The sequence below is a fragment of the Emydura macquarii genome, unplaced genomic scaffold (assembly GCF_026122565.2).
Source record: "Emydura macquarii macquarii isolate MOO-44397 ecotype Brisbane River unplaced genomic scaffold, CSIRO-AGI_Emac_v2 contig_1644, whole genome shotgun sequence".
In the NCBI taxonomy this organism is placed as follows: domain Eukaryota; kingdom Metazoa; phylum Chordata; order Testudines; family Chelidae; genus Emydura; species Emydura macquarii.
In genome coordinates this window covers 6,422,737-6,439,678 of record NW_027131781.1, presented here as the reverse complement: position 1 = coordinate 6,439,678, position 16,942 = coordinate 6,422,737, and the positions used below count along the sequence as shown (strand labels likewise).

Genomic DNA, 16,942 nt, shown 5'->3' with positions numbered 1-16,942 from the left:
CTTTGCATAAAACAGAAGATGTGAGAAAGGAGCAGGAATGCCGCTTCCGTCGGCAGCGTCAATATTGGGATTATTCTCATGAATTCGCTGGGCATCTGTGTACCTAGGAACAGCCAGGTTCGGGGCCTCTGAAGCAGGGGCCTGCGCAGATCTTCCTGATTACAGACAAAGCGGCACAGGAACAATGCAAAGCATTTTGCTGCTGTTGACTTATAGCTGGGTTTAGTATACATTTTAAATGTAGGACGAGGGACAGTGCAGGGCAGTGGGAAGTCTTGGTTGGGAAGGGAGCAGTGCCGGGGCCCCATGCACAGCTCACTGGTGCAGGGTCGTGTATATTACACCTTCCACTTGATTCATCCCTGGGGAAGGGCAGGAAGTGTTTCCACAGACGTTTTCCCAGTAGTTTGGCAGTTTTATTCTCATACCCTAAAAGGGTTGTGCCCAAGAGGATCTGTGACCGAGCCTGGCCCTGAATCCAGTTCTTCTTTGTGTCCTAGTACCAGAGGCGACACGTTGGGGGGGAAGGATGCAGGGTCACGTCCCCCCCACCCCCTTAATTTGTTGCTTGGCTTTTACTGAGCATGCTCAGAAGGATTGAGCATGCTCAGTAACACTGCTGAAGGCGGGTGCACTCACTCTGCCCCGCCCACTGTTGGCAGGCATGGGTCATCTCTGCCTAGTCCAGCGCCTTACCCACAAGATCATCCTTCCTCTCTACTCGAGGAAGGTGCTAAGTACCCAGTGCTTGGAGATACTCAAACCTTTGGAGTCAGTTTGGCCTACCTGGGCTTGCACTCCTGGGAGATGGAAGGGACGGGACACACCTGAGGGAGTTTCCAAAGCCATTGATCTGAGAAGTGCAACTGCAAGTGGGTTTACGGCTTGGCTGATTGCTGTGGGAGAGGATGAACTGGAAAAAACAAGTCAATGGTTTGTTTTCCTGCAAGGACTATTTCAACATGTCCTTTCGTTTCATTCTTGGGCGAGCTGCTCAAATTGATGGAGCAGACTCTACAGCCTTCTTTTTTCATATGGCCACTTGCAACACAGAACTAAAGGTCAACGTCCAAATCTGTCATCCACTCTGTGGCTTCCTGTGACATGGCATGAATCAAGGCTGCCCCACCAGAGAAGGATCTTAGAGGGCAGTGGTTCAGTAGATGGTCCATGGTTCGGATGTCTTCCCTGAGAGCTCCTCTGAAGACGTTAGGAACTGTCCCCTATTCAACCAGAGCTGTACTTCATTCCCTGCTCTCCGACCTGTTCACAGCCTTCTGAGAACAAAAACCTAGCACTCCCCTGCAGCATGCTGGTGATGGCACATGGCACCGGCGGGGAAGGTGCTGACCTAATCCCAGGACCTGCAATCAGCCAGTTTCTAATTTATGCCTTGGCACCAGATGGTGAAAGAGCCTTCAGTTCAGATCTAATTCGCCAACCTCCGCCGTGTCTAGGCGTCAGACACCTAAATGAGAGTCTCACACACAGAAAAAGATCAAGACTCTCCACCTCTCCCTCAACTCCTCAGCTGCCCTGAGAGGACCCACACTTGGGGGTTGTCTTCCAGAAGAACGTGAGTTGGTCTTTCTGCCGTTGCATTACTGGGGGAAAGAGGATTCGAGCATCAGAACCTAGAAATGGCAGGGCTTGTGCAGCTGCTGATCTCTGGGGGCAAGAGATTCCAGAGCCTAAGATGCACACTCAGCCAAGAAGGCAATGGCCCCAAAAGGTCAGATGAGACTCAAGCCAAGATCATAGTTACAACTCTTAATACGAGGGCCAGTTCTGTCTAAGGGATCAGAGCACTGCATCCAACTCAAGTCCACTCTGTGGCCGCCTGCCGTAGTGCTAAACAGGCTGTGAACGCTAGAGCAGGTGGCTTATTGGTCTTTCCTGGTGAAATTCGTTGCTGCAGAAGTCAAACGCTGGCAGTCTCGAATGTGTCACAGGAGAACAGCAATATAATGGAAGCTGAGCAACAGCAGTTCTCCGAGCGGAATCTGAGCGGTACAGTAAAAATAATCACAGATTGCATTTGAAATTCAAAACGTTCTTTCTTTTCACTTTAGTGCTGGTGAAAAGTGCTGGCTTGATGTCTGCCTCTAGCCACAGAACTGGTACGGCACACGCTGTGGCAGGCTGGCCCAAGAATGGTCTGCCAACACTCCTCAATGCTGGCTTGGAGGGGTTATTTGATTTACCCCAGTGTTCATGATCTAGCTCTCAAAGGTTTTACAATGCACCCATCTCTCTAGTACCTATGTGCAGCATTCAGGATTAAGAATCACATAACATCTGAATCACATAATGGTCCCTGTTCATCATCATGGCTAGGTTTAGGAACTTGTTCCCTAGAGGTGTTTTCCATATTAATTTGTTCTTTAACGCCTGTCATTCCAGGAAGGCTTTTGCATAGGAAGGTGGGTTTTGCATAGCAACAGAGTAAGACTTGTGATCATCTCCAGCAGAGAGACCCACAATCCTCCAAGAACTCTCTGCCTCCACCTCTACCATCTTCTACCAAAAGTTCATGCCGGGCACCAATAGATTCAATATTCTTGGTAAGCGCAGCTGTCCTGGTGGGTCATGAATGGAAAGCTACCTCTCTGAGGCAGCCCATGGAGGTCCTTATATAAATAGGACCAGAGCCTTGAATTTGACCCAGATCTACCTTCCCCCAATTGAAAATAGCTTACTCTCCAGCCAGCATCATGTTGTCAGTCCAGATGAAATTATATTATCTCCATTAAAACTGGATCTGCCTCTGGCTGTTTCAATATTAGAAAGATGCTTGCCTCAACACGTCCGCTAGCAGATTATATTAGTGGAATGTTAGAAGAGTAAAAGGGCAGGCAACGCTACTGCTGCGATATAACCGTGGTCTACCCGACCTAATAGCAACCGCCGACCCTTTCTCCTGTATTGTCAGAGAGCATTTTAAGGGGCAAAGTGTGAGGTGATTAGCTGCCACTTTAAACCAAACCATGCGTCCAGATGCCAGAACTTCCAGTCCTAGAGGTCTCGGGGGATGCTAAATGATCAGGATCTGGGCTGGGCATATCCTGTGATATTTCACAGGCCTCACATGCTTTACCAATAGGACCCTGATATCACTGTGTTCTGCCATATTAACTAACTAACCTCCCGGACTGAGGCACAGCTTGTGAGATTTTACACCAGCAGATAACACTCCTAGAGCATGTCTGAAGAAAGGAGATTCTGCGAACTTCGCTGAAACCTCTGTCTTAGAGACTTTGTAAAACTTTACTTCCATGGAGGTTTATGTGTGTGAGCTTGCGCGTGGTAGATGACAGGGGCCAAGGATAGTCATATGAATAACAGAGGCCACGGATATTGTGTTACTTTGAATGTTTTCACAGACAACGGGGCGATACAATTATTAAACGTTCAGCAATACCTAAAAACTTTAGTGAGGTGTGGAAATTGAGTGCAGAGAAGCAGGCAGAAGGCTTACCCTAGGAAAAAATGCTACGCCTTCCATAAGGTACAAAATAGAAGGAACTAGTAACCTCGAAATAAGGTTCGCTCTCTCTCACTCACACACGCAGAGAGAAAAAAACAAACACATTCTGACCTGCAGATACCACAAATGGACTGTCAGTTCCCCTGTATATCCGCAAGAGAAGCACCGACAACGTGTGAATCTCTATCATGACTAAGCTCTAAGCGCACTACATGGCAGCAAGTCATATGAAAATTCCTCAAAACACCAGGATCAGCCCCCTGAAGAGGCCTTTGTAAAATTCAGTTTGCCTCTTAAATATTCACGGGACAAATTCTGGCTGCTTTTGCCCAATGGGAAACCCCACCACAATCACTGGGGCCGCTGAAAGTGTCATTTGCTGCAGAATCTGGCCCTGTTTCCCAAAGTTGTTTTTTTTCTTTTTTTTAAAGAAGCTCAAACAAAAGCAAAATGCCTTGTTGCCACGTACCCCCCCCCCCCCCCCCCCCCCCCCGACACACACACAGCAGAAGAGTGTCTCTGGCTTGCAATGCCTGAAATATGCAAGTGCCCTTTATTTCTCCCTGTGAACAGAAAATCTGTCACGTTTGGGACATCTGCTCTTTGAAAACTTTCCTGCTACTCCCAGACTGACGGCAACATTCATGCACCAGACGAATACGAGATGCCAGAATGCTTTCTGCCGGCCACTAAAGATGCTCAGTGAGCGAAGAGCTCAATCAAATTTTTGACAGGCATTGATAGAAGTGGGGAGCAGGGCTGTTGTCAATTCACACCACGCCAATCTGAAGTGGGGTGGGAGGGTGGAAACCAGGAGGCCTCAGCCGTTCAAAAAGCAGCGTATTCACAAGCTGTCTCTCCGTTCGCAGGCAATCAAGATGACTGATCTCACTCAGGTCAGAGGTGTAGGCCAATGACCAGAGCTCAGCTTTTCCAAAGGCTCCTCCGAAAAAGGGATGAGAAGTGCAGGAAACCTCTTCACTGATTCAGCAGCACAAAGAAAAAGAGGGGCCTATTTGGAACGCAAGAAAAGAGGTTTACCCCTGATCGGGAGAAAATGGGATGTAATTAACGCGGAGATGAGAGCGTGACTGGTTGTGGGAGCGTTTTCAGTTTTGTTGGTGGCAGGAATGTGCCAGCCTGCATTCAGATGCACGGCAATCGGCCGTTCACAAAGATTGCCTACAGCATGCTATGGCCAGGATGGCTGTATTTGTTACGGTTTGTCTTGTATCAGACTGTATAGACGAATAACTGTCTCACAGCCACGTGCCAGCACTGTTAGAAAGACGTCTCTGCCGGGAAAGGTGCTTGGTGGTATCGTTTCAAAAGTGTCCCAAATTTGGACGTGAGACGCATTCAGATTGGCACAATTTCCAGAGGGAGGGTAATTAGGGGAGCAACTTGCCCAGGGATGAGGTGGAGTCTTGAAATCAGAATTGCATGTCTTCCTAAATTCAGACTCTATGAGTCAATCGGCTCCAGCTCAACTAGAAGCTACGGACTTGATGCAGGAACCACTAGGTGAAATTCTATGGCCTGTGTTGTGCAGGAAGGGAAACTAGATACTCAGAAGGGTCTCTTCTGGCTTTAAAATCTATTAATTTATGTTTAGCAGGGCTTTATGTAACACTCCTTCTGGCCGGCCAGGATCTGGTTTAAATCCTGCAATTGTAGCCTGGCTCAGACCTACCACAATGACTCCAAAACTATGGGGTAAGATGGAGGACAAGAGTGGTGTCCAGAGAGCACAGGGATCGGTGCAATAAAAATGGGCTTGTAGATAGATATGCTTGTTGCTCCTGCACACACTGATAGAGAGGCTGCAGATCTAGCTGGCCTGTGCTCAACCATGGTGTCTGAACGTCTTACAAATTTAGACCCAGATTCTGCCTGACCCTCATGTGGTTGTGCACTGGGGTGAGGAAGCCTGGAACCTCCCTGTTCGCGGTTAGCACATGTGCTAGGGGCTGTACAAACACAGAACAAAAAGACAGTCCTTGATTCAAAGAGCCTACAGCCTAAGATAAGAAACAATAGATGGATACACGGGACTACAAGGAACCAAGTCAATGCTGGCCAGCAGGATAGACAGTGGTCTCAGCACACCAGCAGTCTAACTTTCACTTTGAATGTATTTTCTCTCACAAGCATACACACAGTTGCATGAGCACACAAAGTATACAGACATATGCAACACACACACATTCATGGTACACACACTGCCCTTTAGGAATGTACTGTTGTGGATATGTAATAAAATAAATTATTAATAATAATAATAAATAATAATAACAATTAGGGGCGTCCAAGCTGCCGGTTCAGATCTAACTCCCAACCCAAAGCCAAACTTCCCAGAGTTCAAGGCTCTTGGATCTTTGGTTTCAGTTCAGGTCCTTCTTACAGAGAAGGGCCGGGGCTATAAAGCTTTTTGGGATCAGAGCCTTCCCAATGTATGCAGAGGTTTCACTTAGCCCTAGTGTTGCAATTAAGAGCCATCTCTAACACCACCTGGCACTTATCTCAAAGCAATTTACACAGGTAAGTTTGCATCATTATCTGCATTTTACAGATAGAGAAAGTTTGTCACAGCGAGTTTAAGTGACTTGTCCAAAGTTGGTGTCAGAGCTGGGAACAGAACTCACGGGCCAAGTTCACTGCTGATGTCAGAAAGTGCAATTCCATTCACTTCTGTGGGGCTGTGTCTTCTTATGCCAGCAGAAAACTCGGCACTGGGCTTCCAGATTCCTGGTTCCCTGCTCTAACTTGTAGACAATAGCTAATGACAGGTTTTTCTTGAATACATGGTTTGATGGCCACAGGTTTAATACAAACAAGAGGAAGTATTTTTTCACACAACACCCATAACAACCTGTGGAACTCATTGCCATGGGATACTGTGATGACCAAAAGTATAACTGGATTCAGAAAAGAACTGGAAAAATTCATGGAGATTAGGTCCATCAATGGTCATTAGCCAAGATAGTCAAGGAGACAACCCCATACCCAGGGCAACCCTAAACCTGTGACTACCAGAAGGTGGGTGTGGAAGACAGGGGTGGATCATTCCATAATTGACCTGTTCTGTACATTTCCCTGAAGCTCTGATAGGGGCAACTGTTGGAGACAGGACACTGGGCAAGATGGACCATGGCTTGATTCAGTATGGCAGTTCTTATGTTCTTATGTTTGTTTGTGTGTGTGCTTGTTGGTTGTGTGTGTGTTGCTGGGTGGGAGGTTTGAGATATAAAAGGAGGAATGGGAGGCTACTCAGAATTGTACAAGGGACTCCTGTAGAAATGTATTGTCTTCCATACACAACAAACATGAGAGTGCCTTACAACACTGAATCAGCAGGTTATTAAAACGCCAGCTAGATGGAACAGACCACTGAGAAAAATTACAGGAGCAGAAAAATAATCATAGAGGCACATGAGATGGGAAAGAGCAAGGCTCATCAATGTCAGTTGCCCTACAATTGCTGCAAATCCATCTTGTGGGATACAGCCACCTGATCCTAATGCATGATCCCGGCTCAATGGGGAGAAGCCTGAATTATGATGATGCCCCACTGTTGGCTTTGTACTCTGTTTTAGGGATTCTGCCTCCCATACTGCAGTGGCAATTAAGTTACTGAGCAGGCTTTAGCTATTTCTCCAAAACAAAATCAAACCCGCACATTATTTTTCAGTGAGGAGCAGCTGCTCACCAACTAGATCCTCCACCATCTTGTTCTTTCTTATTTTTCATGCTTCCGGGAACTGAAATATACTTTAGCATGCAGCCCTCTCTCCCTGTAATTAGTGAAGATCTCCAATTGCCCTCTAGATGTGAAACATGTCGGCCTGATTGTTCCTACAGTTGGTGCACATAGTTCAGTCACTTCAGTAGGATCTTGCTGGAACCATCAACCCCTGTTTGTTTTCCTAACAAACCACTGAACTATTTCACTACCCTGCAAGGGGCAATCACACTCAGCAACAGCAATAGGTAGCTTGCTTGCGTTTGATACCGAAAAGCTGACAATACCACGTACACAATAGCCGGTGGATGGGGACTGACGTCTATTCGAATCATATCCAGTATATGCACTGGAATTAAGCACAAAGAATAACAAAATTTTCTCTAAGTTTATTTACAATATATTATTTTCTCTGATAAGTGTTTAACACAAAGCACTCTTGTAATAAGCCATTCAAGGGATACCGACAGGAACTCAACACATAAAGGCAACCGAGTTAAAAAGGAGATAGTTCGTAAGCTAAGGTCGCTGAGAAAGCAAAACCACCTGAGCTCTGAGTTGTACCGAAGCCTTTTTTCGGTGAAATAATTGAAACCCCTTAATTACCATTTTGTAAATAAAATCTTCCTGAAAAATCAATATTTCGAGCCTGCCTCCTCTGTAGAGTTTGGCCTTTGTTACGTGCTGTTCTGGAAATTGCAGCCTAGCTACTTAAACCCCGTAACATGATTTATTTCTAGCCTGAAAATTACAGCCCACCCCCCGGAACCTACTGAACACCGATTGGGTCAAATGATGAAAAGCAATAAACTTTTCAGAGTGATAATTTTGTTATTATTTTGTGCCTCGTCCTTTCCCGGTACATTTCAATCTACCAACCTGAAAGGCATGATTTTGAAAAGCGCACAAGCTCACATCTACCGTCCAGCATAACCATCAGTTTGCCATTGGAGCGAGATGTTTTCCTGCAGATTGCATGGCTTACAAAAGTGTTGGGATTTGCCAGCAACATGTTATATCCCCCTTCCACCTTTGGAGAAATCATGCCAGCCTGTAGGTTTGTAACTATTTAAGAAGCAGTCTCGCTTTGGTCATTGTAAACTGCAATAGAACGTGCTGTTAGTCATGGTCAACTGAAATTGCTCTGTAGACAACATCGGCAAATGTGTGTCCACAGAGCAGGGTAGAGTGGGACAGATCCTTAGCTGGTGCAAAGGGCATAGCTCCATTTACGTCCATGAAGCTGCACCAATGTATGCCAGCTGATGATCTGGCTCCATGTATGTTCTGCATCTCCCACTGGAATCTGCAGATGCAGGGGGAGTAAACCGGAGCTGAAATCTGCTGTGTGGATCCAAGAGCAGAATGTAAACCCGGGTTTGTCAGATGAAACAAATTCCAATGAGCTGGTTAGATGGACAGTCATTCCCACAAACACTGACTCCCTGCTCCGAGACTGGGATCACGCACATCAAGAGCCTTACTTCTTAGGAAAAGTGATTTTTATTCATAACTTTTAATGGGAAAAAATCCCACAATTCCCTAGGCCTGGGCCGCCATGCATTTTTCATAAACAATTATCCGCAATCCAGAATTGCCTTTGATTTTTGCTAAACATTGATCAGATATTTTGTTCCCACACCGCTGGCATTTTCATAACCACCCCCTCCGGAGAGGGCATCGCATGGGATGATCGTTAACGTTAACGTACCAAGCGCTCTTCAGAGCATCAAAGAATTAGAATTCCCATTTTACAGATGGGGGAATAGAAAAAGTATTTCCTGGGCTTAGCTTGTAAAGGTTATTTTACTGTGCAGAAAGACTCTAAATCACTTGGCCAGCGAATGACTGTGTCCGTTGGGTCATGTAGCCAACAGCCCCACCCCCTGCACAACGATCACTTTAAAAACTGGCTCTGTCAGGCACAGGTCAGAGGGACACAATGAGTTGCAATCTGCTGAGGTTCATAGGCGGAGTTTGACTGCGTAATTTGGGGGGCCCAGGGGTAGCAGCAGCTCCCCCGCAGCCCGATGTGACCCGCTAGAGAGAATGGCGGCGGCAGGGAATCGCACCTCGTCGTTGGCATTACCCTCGGGCCGCAGTGCGGACGCAGCCGCCGCCACCTCCAGGAGCCAGCAGAGCGGCAGTGATGCGGGGAGCGTGCCCGGCAGCGGCGGGGGGCTGCCGGGAGCAGCGCTCCGACTGGCTCTGTCCCCCGCTCTGTCGGCGGTGCCAGGCCCTCCGCTCCCTTCCTAAAGGGCCCCCACCGCTAACACCTGCCCGGGGCTGCCCGGGTGAGGCGCCACGGTCCCCACTGCCATGCTCCCCTCACCCAGCAGGAGGAGACAGCTCCATCATCATCAGTTTGAGGGGGAAACGTCCCCCCAAACTCTGCCCAGGCTGAGGTTTTAGTCCAAAGAGCAGTCGCTTGCACCTAGCACGGGGGATAGAATTTTTCACCTCCCCAAACCCAGTTACAAATGCCGTGTGTCTCCGACACACTGAAATCGGATACTGCATACGGAAAATGTGCAATTGAAAATGGAACGATTTTAAAGACAATAAAGAGAGTCAAAATTGCCTGGAAAATTGTTTACGATCTTAACCTTCCCTTACAATTATTTTGGCCACCACCTGGTAGCTAAGGACGCATGCACACATCGCTCCAGGACCCAGGTCTCCTCTTGGGACCCTCACTGAGGCAGCAGATTAGCCCAGTTATTCCCTCTGGGCATCTCTGTCTGACCAGGCTCCTCATCCGGCCATCAATCCTTACTCCAAAGTCTGACTGATTTCAACAGGACTTCGGAGAGTGGAACCATGAGAAGAAGTGGCTCCAAAATCAAAAGGTGTGTGGAACACTGTATCCTTCCTTACCAGGAAAAACCACCCAAACCGCCTCTGAAGTAGCCTTTGCTCTGTTTTACATTCAGACCACGAAACAATGCGGCCCTGCACTCCTTTTTAATCCTGATTTAGGAGATCAATCTGGTGTGAGACTGGCCCATGTCAGGAAGAGCTCCAGGCTAGTTTTTCCTTGTTAGGTTGGGAGGGAGGGAGAAGAGAGAATGCAATAAGCTCAAAACTGAAACCCAAAACGGATTCTTTTTTTCCCCTGAAGGATCAAATGGACGGAGAAATACCCTTTCGCCTCAAGAGGAGAGAAGGTTCGGAACACCCTCCTCCTTCCCCAGCTTATAATTTGAATAATCACATATAATTATCAGGAAAGTTCTGCAATTCCAGTGCATTGGGTAAGATTTTTAACCCGAGATCTCAGGAAAGCAAGTCAAAGCCCGTGTGAATACAATGCTTCTTTACTGAAGTGCATTGCCCTCGGCGCTAGGCTTTTGGCTGCTGCCTGCTGTGGTTAACAAACAAAGCAGGAACTTTGAATTTCTCTGGCTTGCAGTTTGCTTTCCTTGTGCAGAATCAGCCCATACACAGGATGATCTGGACTTCCAGAGCTAACGGGCCTCTTCTCAACTGCAGGATGCCCCTTGCAAAGTCTTCAGAATATAACTTCCCATTTGTGGCTTCTACCTGACTGGGATACAGGCTCCATTCCTGGCCCTGTTCTGCAGACGGGCTCTGAAGTCACTGGAAGTTTGGCAATTTTTCCTCAGCAGGAGCTAGACTAGGCCACTAAATGACTCGACATGGGAGGTTGTGAGTCTCCAAAAAGGAGAAGAAAAATAAGAGGGGAACGTTTCCTTAAGCAAATGTCTCCTGCAGACAATAGCACTTTGTACCTTGATACAGCAGTTCCTTCTGTCTGGGGAGTCAGAGCATTCCACATACATTAATGAAACAAAATACCTCGGTGAAGTATTATCATCCCAGTTCTAGATGGGATGGGGAGACTGAGGCACAGAGTTCAAATGGTTTGGCCGAGGTCACATTATCTGTACATTTCTAGTGCGCTATCACGCTCACAGCAATCATGTGGAATGGCTGGGACTAGAACTCTGATCTCTTGTTTCCTTGCCCTGCACTGCACCCACAAGAAAATGAAAATCCAGCATAGTCAGTCCCTAACATTCAAAAACCATAATTCCCCCCGGCCACCTCATGAGATTTTGAAAACAACAAATTTGGGGTTGTTTTATTTGCTTTTGTGTCTCGCATTTTCCAGATTTTCTCCAAACTCCTTAGGGCTAGAAGCATACTACTTAAAAATGAGAGCCAAGTTTTTCATGTAATCACGTGAACCCAGGAGCTGGGTGGCCTCTCTTATCACCAGCCCAGGATGGGTACAGGATCCTAGTTTAGTCTATGCCTGCATCTTTTCGCCCAAAACACTGTCCTAAGGAAACTGTAAGTGCCTTGTGACCTTGGACACAAAAATAGTTCTGCTCTTTTGGGATTACATGCCTCATTTTCACATGCTGTCTAACCTTCCCTGCTGTGTTCCGGACAGATCTGAACACGGCTCCTTTAAAGGACATCTCAGGGTCCAGAGTGGGGGCAATCTACTGAACATATGCAAAATACACGTGGCAGCTGGTAGCAACAAGGAAGCAGGAGGGATGATTTCTTAGGCAGGGCTGATACTGCAGCCAGAGACTTCGCACAAGGTGGCTCTACCTTACCAGGGCTGGCTGGGGTTTTTTTCAAGCTCAGTTGGGAGAAAGGATCCGAGCCACGTGTGGAAAGGCTACACCTCTGAGAGGGCTGTCAGGAAACTTGCCTGCTGGGGATGCTGGCAGAGCACAGATGAAAGGCTGGAATCGAACTCTGCGATATCTCCTCACACCCAGCCCAATTCCGGCTCTCCCTGTTGCATGCGGGGGACTGGCCAGGCATTTTGTTGGGCTCAGTATTGGTGGGGGACATAGCTCAACTACTGCACAAAGCGAATGAAACCTAACGGCGTGGAAAGAACAACGCAATAGCCACCCTCTCAAAGAGTCTCTGTTGACCTTGTCTCACGCTAGTAGAATGCTAGTGTCATAGTCACCCAAGCAGCATGTGTAAGTCCCCTTCTATCTGTCTGGGCAGGTATCTTGTAATCCTCGTTACGGCAGCTAAAAAATCCAGTACCCTGAGTACCAGGGAGTCACTAGTGCAATAAATAACTGCCAGTGAATTGCTGCATTGCTTTGTATTGTGAGGCCCTTACACGAGAGGAGCTCCCAGGAAACCTCTGCAAAGCCACTTCGTTGTCTTCTTTCTAATCCCTCTTTAAGACTTCTCTGCCTTTGTGCCTACAGAAAACTTTACCCTGACTGGACAGCTGGTGTGCTATGACCACTGCTTCCATGCTCGTCAGTATCATCGTTGTTCCCTTGTACTCCCCTGCCTGGCTGTCGCATCCACCGGTTGTCTCTAGTCTTATACTTAGATTGGAAGCTCTTTGGGGCAATGATCCTCTTTCTGTGTGTGCTACATCTAGCACTACAAGGTTTTGGTCAATTATTAGTGGCCTGATATGCTACCACAAGGCAAGAAATATGTAATACATTATTATTAATTAATCAGAATAATAATTTAGGACCAAATCTACCAATTGACATTTGCTTTCGGCAAATACTAAGCCACTGGAACTGAATAGTTGCTATTCATGAATATTAGGTATGATAAGCTTCAGGCACTCAAGTGTTTGCAGAAGGAGAGAACAATAGGGCTGGAAACACAGACAAATTCAAATTTGCTTTTGAACTGGAAGAAATATTCACAGAAATTATTCCCACCTTCCAGCCTGTGCTAGTGACAACCATGAAATCCTTGCATAGGTGGTGACAGATCTGTTCAGACAGAATAGTTCAAAGAGGGGAAAATCCCTGAGCCTAGATTTCTTTAAAATACCTATGCGAGCAGAGATGGCAAAAACAGGAAGCATTTAGACAAGCTGGTCTTTCCTCAACCTGGGAGTGTGATGATAGGAAGAGGGGGGCTCAGATACATGGGACCAGGAGCTGAACGAATAAATCATTTTGGAGGTGAGGATGAGGGAGACCCCTTTTCGGCCATTTCTACATCCTAGTCTGTCAATGGCTGACCCTTTCCTAGAGCCCGACGCAGGACCAGAGGGTTTGATTGGGAAGTTCTCCTGGATGCTGTGCTTTGATTTTGTTATGCAGCCGTCTACAAGAACAACAGCTCAAATGGAGGCTGTATGTCTTTATGATCCGATGTCATTCCCCTGACAGAGCCCCTCTTCCAGTCTGCTTCTGGCGCTCTGCGTACTTATCCGTCACTTCTAGCTGTGTCGTTTTCAGGAGCGTGGTTGTTCATATGGTGCATGTGGAAATCAGTTAGTGCACAATATGACTTTGGGATGATCTATTCTTTTTCAAAAAACCCCTTTGGGGGCATTCAGACTTTTATAGCTATATTGAGCAGAGTTTTAGTCCAAATGCATTTCCCAGGAAACCGGGTAATCTAATTAAAACACTTATAGTGCAGTTTAGTAGCTTCATTACCATTAGATTCCAGATCCCTCATTATATGGACAAATATTTTCTGAGTGCAAGTGACTGATAAATCCAAAGGCCTAATTGCAAACGGACGTTGCCTAGAACTAAGCAGGTTACAATACTTCGTCATGCACCCAAGAATGAAAGAAAGGACAAGTTGAAAAAGGTCCTTGCAGGAAAACAAACTTGTTTCCTCCAGGTCATCCTTTGCCACAACAAATCAGCTGTCCCATAAACCCACTTGCAATTGCACGTCTCAGATGAGTGGCTTTGTGTCCTGTCCCTTCCAACTCCCAGGATTGCAAGCCCAGGTAGGCCAAATTGATTCCAAAAGATGTGGGTATTTCCAAAGGTTTGACTATCTCCAAGCTTTGGGTACTTACCACCTTCCCCAGGGTGAGAGGAAGGATGGGTTCATGATTAGGGCACTAGACTAGGACCCGAAGAGGAACTGGATTAGGTGCCAGGCTCTGCCACACATTCTCCTAGACAAAACCTTTAGCGTACGTCTACCCTGCAATGAGAGGTGTGACCACAGCACCTGTAGGCATCTGCAAGCTAGCTCTGGTCTAGACAGCTCAAACAAGAAGAGCAGTGACGCTGCAGCAGACGGACTAGCTGCCTCAGAGGCTAGGCAGAGTCCCGGGTGGGCTTGTACAGTCCGTGCTGGTCATGTTTCACTGTTGGGGTTATTCCCACTAGCCAGAGCAAACCTAGCTCTGTTCTGTCTATGCATGCTGCAAACGCGATTCCAGCGGCAGTGCACACACATACCCTTCGTTTCTCGGAAAAAAAGGTGGGGGTCGTGGTGGATAATCAGCTGAACATGAGCTCCCAGCCTGATGCTGCAGCTAAAAGAATTAATGCCATCCTGGGATGCATAAACAGGGGGATCTGGAGTAATACTGTATTGGGCACTAGGGCGACTGCTGCTGGAATACTGGGTTCAGTTCTGGTGCCCACAATTCAAGGAGAATGTTGGGAAATTGCAGACGGTTCAGAGAAGAGCCACCAGAATAATTTAAGGATTAGAAAATCTGCCTCGCAGACTCAAGGAGCTCAATCTATTTCACTTCACAAAGAGAAGGCTAAGAGGTGACTTGATCACAGTCTGTAAGCAGTTACATGAGGAACAAATATTTGATAACGGGCTCTTCAACCTAGCAGGGAAAGGGCGAACACAAGCCAGTGGCTGGAAATTGAAGCTAGGCAAATTCTGACCGGAAATAAGGCGTACATTTTTAATGGTGAGAATAATTAATCCTTGGAACAATTTAATTCCTCGATCACTGACATTTTTAAAATCCAGATTGGATGTTTTTCTGAAAGGTCTGCTCAAGGAATTATTTCGGGGATGTTCCCTGGCCCGTGTGATGCAGGAGGTCAGACTAGGTGATCGCAGTGCTCCCTTTTGGCCTTGGAATATATGAATCTTTGTGCCTCAGTTCAGTGATCTGTAAAATGGGGATAACAGTACTTCCGTTCTCCTAATCCTTGTCTATTTCGATTGGATGCTTCCCAGGGCAGGGACTGTCTCTTATTCAGAGTTTCGATAGCACCAGGCACAATGGGGCCCTGATCTCAGCCAGCACTGCAATACAACTCATGGAATGTGTGTGTGTGTGTGTGTGTGTGTGTGTGTGTGTGTGTGCGAAAAGCCACTGTGTGGCCTGGAGTTTTATAAAGACTCCTGACTGGGATAAAAACTCCACTTTTGGTGGCTATATCTCACTACCCTTATTCCAGCTCATATCCGGTGATCAATTAATGAAGCTTCAAAACAAAAAAATCAGAAACCTAATGCTAGAAAGCCTCATTATTATAAAGCTTTGAAACCCAAAAACATTGTTCTCTCAGGAAGTAGAAGCTAATGCCGCCATAACATTTTCCTGATGGACAAAACTGAAGGAAGAGGCTTTTCTCAGCCAATGTTGTGTGAATTGGATTCACGCATACAGATAATGCAGGCAACAGTTATATCACACCAGGGACTATAAAGCGCTGCTGATAATTTAGGTGTATGGCACAGCTACTGTTATTTCTTTGTATGTTGCTCCATGTTATTTCCATAGAAACTGTGTTGTCAACTTGTAATTTTCACACTAAGTGCATCCCACCATATTATTTCTGCAATCCAAACATCCCCGCGTTTTAGCATGGAAATGCAGTTATTTAGTACTTGTGGAAAACACTGTTCCCCGGTGAGATGAAAGGCCTAAATTTAGTGAAAATCTGCTACCAAGCCAATATTATCTCAAACAGGGGTGCCTACACAGGCATTTGACCACACCAGGGATGAAAAGGTACCGATTAAAGTGCGGGTCTATTCTGGAAACCGACCGTGAGAAAATACATTTTATTGGCCCAACTTCTGTTTGTGAAGCAGACAAGCTTTCGAGTTGCTCAGAGCTCTTCAGAGCTGCTCCCCATGTGTATTCAGAGTAATCGCCGCTTACTTCAATGACAGCTTTTTTCTCCCATCAGCTCTGCAGAACCAACAGAGATATAGGGGTGGAGTATTTTCAGACTCATCAGTGTGATTTTAAACAAAGGGCCTGACCTAAAAGAAGCACTGAGGCACATGCTTGACTTGAAGCCCTCATGTTGGAGGCTAAAGCACATGCTACAGTGTTGTGCTGTGTCAGAGCCTACATTCAAACTGCAGGCCCACCTTTTCAACTTCACCATCTTTAAATGATTCCCTCACTTACACCCGTGCCCCCTCCCTGAAGGCAACAAAATCGCACAAGTAAAGTTGAGGCCCGAATCCGAGGACAAGGGAGTTGCACAGAGGTCACCAAGGGCAAAAGTTGGCCGACAGCATCTTGATTGTGGCAATTTCACGCAAGCCAGAAAGAACCCAACTTGGCGCTCAGATCTGACTGAGTTTGCAGGGCTGGCGGTTCGTAAAAAACATTCGTAAACCAAGCAAACCTGATGTCGGGATCACGGAGATGCAGTAAACATGGGAACCCCCCCGAAGCAAATTCTACAAAGTGGGAGCAGATGCAATTCTTATAGTGTGCCTTAAAAAGAACACACTTTTAAAGATGGCGGTATTGTGCGATGAGCTGTACATATACTGAAGCTGAGACAGTCCCTGCTCTGAAAAGCTTGAACGACAAAGATGAAAAATATAATGATCCCTTTTTAAAGATGGGGAACTAACAGAGCAATTGAGTGACTTACCACAGGGACTTAGTGGTAGAGACAGGAACTGAACCCAGGCCAGAACTTATCGAGAAGACCATCTTTCTGGTCTCCTTTTGCTATATAATGAGTTGCTCTATTTAA

General features: G+C 46.5%; 1 protein-coding gene across 1 annotated transcript in view; it reads right to left on the bottom strand.

Moving 5' to 3' along the window:
• The window catches only part of IGDCC3 (immunoglobulin superfamily DCC subclass member 3), a 163,036-nt gene that overhangs the window by 25,092 nt on the left and 121,002 nt on the right, over positions 1 to 16,942 (bottom strand). The gene's annotated exons all lie outside the window — the stretch shown is intronic.